We start from the raw sequence: 4,435 nt of genomic DNA on the forward strand, positions 1-4,435 counted from the left end.
CTATTAGGGAGTTGAGGGGCTGGGCTATTAGGGAGTTGAGGGGCTGGGGTATTAGGGAGGTGAGGGGCTGGGCTATTAGGGAGGTGAGGGGATGGGGAGAGGGACAGACACAATCCGTCTCCCTCCGCTGCACCTTTCTGGGTAGTAATATCATTTCAATACGGTCAGGAATACTATCTAAGTAATTATGTTAAATGTTCAGAGAAATGAATGAGATGGTTTCTCAGATGCTGAGTCAGTCGATACTAATGTGATCCTGATGAATTATCCTTTACTGGGAAGGAGAATACATGGGTCATAGTTACCAGAAGACAGACTTTTAGAGAACAGTCAGACTTCAAATGATGATCCCTAGATGATAATCTGTGTCTCTGTCTCTCTCTCTCTCTGTCTGTCTCTCTCTCTCTCTCTCTCTCTCTCTCTCTCTCTCTCTCTCTCTCTCTCTCTCTCTCTCTCTCTCTCTCTCTCTCTCTCTCTCTCTCTCTCTCTCTCTCTCTCTCTCTCTCTCTCTCTCTCTCTCTCTCTCTCTCTCTCTCTCTGTCTCTCTCTCTCTCTCTCTCTCTCTCTCTCTCTCTCTCTCTCTCTCTCTCTCTCTCTCTCTCTGTCTCTGTCTCTGTCTCTGTCTCTGTGTCTCTCTCTCTCTCTCTCTCTCTCTCTCTCTCTCTCTCTCTCTCTCTCTCTCTCTCTCTCTCTCTCTGTCTCTGTCTCTCTCTGTCTCTCTCTCTCTCTCTGTCTCTCTCTCTCTCTCTCTCTCTCTCTCTCTCTCTCTCTCTCTCTCTCTCTCTCTCTCTCTCTCTCTCTCTCTCTCTCTCTGTCTCTGTCTCTGTCTCTGTGTCTCTGTCTCTCTCTCTCTCTGTCTCTCTCTCTCTCTCTCTCTCTCTCTCTCTCTCTCTCTCTCTCTCTCTGTCTCTGTCTCTCTCTCTCTCTCTCTCTCTCTCTCTCTCTCTCTCTCTCTCTCTCTCTCTCTCTGTCTCTCTCTCTCTGTCTCTCTCTCTCTCTCTCTCTCTCTCTCTCTCTCTCTCTCTCTCTCTCTCTCTCTCTCTCTCTCTCTCTGTCTCTGTCTCTGTCTCTGTCTCTGTGTCTCTGTCACTCTCTCTCTCTCTGTCTCTGTGTCTCTGTCACTCTCTCTCTCTCTGTCTCTGTGTCTCTCTGTCTCTGTCTGTCTCTGTCTCTCCTCTCTCTCTTTCCTCCACGTTCCCTCCTCTCGCTCTTAATTTCTGTCCTCCATCTCCCTCCTCGCCCTCTCTCTCTCTCTCTCTCTCTCTGTAGGGGATTTGGAGTTGTATCCACGGCGTCCACATCGACATGAAAAAGAAGTCTGAGCTGGATTTTAGCCCTCAGGCTAACATGTTGAAGCTCATCAAGTCAGCCAAACAGATGACCAACATGTCCAACCTGTCTGCGTCCAGGATTAATTCCCCCAAGCGTGCGGCTGAGTTCATGCACTCGGCGGGGCCCATGATCATGGATATGATGGCTGAGAAAGGTTTTTTCTCTCTCAATTTGATTTTTTTGATTCAAACACATTACAACCACACATCATGGATATAAATGCATTTCAAATCATTAAAAAACATTTTTATTTGATTTATTTAACCTTTATTTAACTTGGCAAGTCAGTTATTTTAAATATATATTTTATTTTAAGGTAACTTCATCTACGCCGACAATCGAAGCTACGCCCCTAAAGAGGTGATCTACGGCGATACGGGCGACCTCCAGGCGTACCTGGCCAACCGACACAAAGACCACCTGAATAACTACATCTTCCAAGGCGGACAGCACCCTCTGACCCTCAACGAGTCAAACCCAAACTCCGTGGAAGTGGCGGTGAGCGCGGATGCCGCCCAGACCAACGCCAAACCCAGAGGCCTGTGGAAGAAGTCCGTGGACACAATGCGGCATGGTCCAGGTGTCCCGGGCCCAGACATGCTGTCCCCGACCCCGCATCTCCATGAAGACGCAACGATACCTTCCGGAGGAAGCAGCTCACTCAGACATCTCTGACTGCTCCAGCCGAGGAGGAGGCGGTTCGTACCAGGACCCAGAAAACAACAAGCACCTGAAGAACAAGGACGGATTAAAAAAAAGACAGGTGACGTCGAAATACCCAAGGGACTGCAGCGAAGTAGAGCTGTCCTACTTAAAGACTAAGCAGGGCAGTGGAGGGGGTGGAGGAGTGGGAGGACAGGGACAAGGACAGATCTACACCATAGACTCAGAACTCAATCTCAACTCTGATCCTTTACACTACCGCGAAAGTCGAGGCCTGGCCGCCGACGACCTGGACTACCCAGAGATCTACTCTGACCACAACGACAACTACAGGAAGTGTCAGGATCAGCCAATCATCCACCTCAACTCGTCCCCGCTGCACCACGCCGACGTCGACCTGCTCCCGGACTCGACTTACTCTAAACACTACGGCGTGAAGGATAAGAGCTCGTCCCTGTCGCCCCACGAGACCAACGACCGTTCCAAACAAACCCATTGCCGCTCGTGTCTGTCCAAGTTCCCTGCCAGTAGCAGCTACACCCCGGGTCACTACACGCCCACAAACACCGCTTCTGTCGCCCGCCGCAGCCGCCGCCGCCGCCCGCTCGCCCTACAACCGCTGCGAAGCGTGCCTCCACACTGCTAACCTCTACGACATCAGCGAAGACCAGCTGCTCCAGGACGCCCTGCTGACCGACCAGGGAATGCATCAACATCAGGACGAGATGTTCGGCCACTACTGGCCTCAGACGGACGGTCCGCACGTCCAGAAGAGAAACCGCTTGCGTATGTCCCGCCAACACTCGTTCGACAACATCATGCTGGAGAAGCCTAAAGAAATAGATCTGGGGCGTCCGGCTCGCTCCGTCAGCCTCAAAGAGAAAGACCGCTGCTTCCTGGACGATTCTCCCTACGCCAACCTTTTCAGCGTCCGCCAGGCCGACAAGCTTTTGGGCTCCAGGTCGATGCTGTTCAACCTGGAGGAGAACAAACGGAGCAAGTCACTGTACCCCGAACATGGCTCTGACAACCCCTTCATGGCGTCTTCGCTGAGGGACGACGCGCGCCCGTCCACGGACGCAGCTCCTCCGACATTTACAAACAGCTGGGAGGAGGAGGGCTCAAAACATCGCAACGCAACGAAAACAATCTGAGATCCTCGGTCAAATCCGCCGCTTCCTACTGCTCCCGGGACGGAGGACGGATACCAGCCAATGACATGTACATTACAGAGCATGTGATGCCTTATGTAGCCAATAAGACGAGTTCTTACTCAGCCGCACCGCGAGGGGTACTAAACTCAGCCCAGTTCAGCAATAGACGGGTTTATAAGAAGATACCCAGTCTGGAGTCAGACGTTTAATTCACTTACTGATTATAATTATTCGTAGGTTATTACGAAGTCTTTCTGCTGTGTTTTATTATAGTTTATAACTATCTACTATCCACTTAGGATGCCATAGACACACCTATTATTCTTCTTCTGCTACTACAGCTACTACTACTCACATGTTAAGCCAGATATACGTACCAGGGGAGTTGAAGCTCTCTCTCCCTCTCTGCTGATCTCTCTGTTTCTTCCAGGGGAGTTGAAGCTCTCTCTCTACTAATCTCTATGTTCCTTCCAGGGGAGTTGTAGACCTCTCTCTCTCTCTACGGATCTCTCTGTTCCTTCCAGGGGAGTTGTAGTGAGAGGTTTGGCCCGTCATATGATTCATGGACAGACAGACAGACAGACAGACAGACAGACAGACAGACAGACAGACAGACAGACAGACAGACAGACAGACAGACAGACAGACAGACAGACAGACAGACAGACAGACAGACAGACAGACAGACAGACAGACAGACAGACAGACAGACAGACAGTAGGAGGTAGAATCAGGAGAGAGAGAGAGAGGAGGAGGAATCAGGAGAGAGATAGAGATAGAGAGGAGGAGGAATCAGGAGAGAGAGAGAGATAGAGAGGAGGGGGAATCAGGAGAGAGAGAGAGGAGGAGGAGGAATCAGGAGAGAGAGAGAGAGAGGAGGAGGAATCAGGAGAGAGAGAGGAGGAGGAATCAGGAGAGAGAGAGAGATAGAGAGGAGGAGGAATCAGGAGAGAGAGAGAGATAGAGAGGAGGAGGAATCAGGAGAGAGAGAGGAGGAGGAATCAGGAGAGAGAGAGGAGGAGGAATCAGGAGAGAGATAGAGAGGAGGGGGAATCAGGAGAGAGAGAGGAGGAGGAATCAGGAGAGAGAGAGGAGGAGGAATCAGGAGAGAGAGAGAGGAGGAGGAATCAGGAGAGAGATAGAGAGGAGGAGGAATCAGGAGAGAGATAGAGAGGAGGGGGAATCAGGAGAGAGAGAGAGATAGAGAGGAGGAGGAATCAGGAGAGAGAGAGAGATAGAGAGGAGGGGGAATCAGGAGAGAGAGAGAGATAGAGAGGAGGGGGAAT

At 50.9% G+C, this 4,435-nt stretch overlaps 1 pseudogene; it reads left to right on the plus strand.

Moving 5' to 3' along the window:
* The first annotated feature begins 1,269 nt into the window (after positions 1 to 1,269).
* Positions 1,270 to 3,823, plus strand: LOC124028037 (annotated as a pseudogene).
* Positions 3,824 to 4,435: the final 612 nt, after the last annotated feature.

The sequence above is a fragment of the Oncorhynchus gorbuscha genome, unplaced genomic scaffold (genome assembly GCF_021184085.1).
Source record: "Oncorhynchus gorbuscha isolate QuinsamMale2020 ecotype Even-year unplaced genomic scaffold, OgorEven_v1.0 Un_scaffold_3656, whole genome shotgun sequence".
Taxonomy (NCBI): domain Eukaryota; kingdom Metazoa; phylum Chordata; class Actinopteri; order Salmoniformes; family Salmonidae; genus Oncorhynchus; species Oncorhynchus gorbuscha.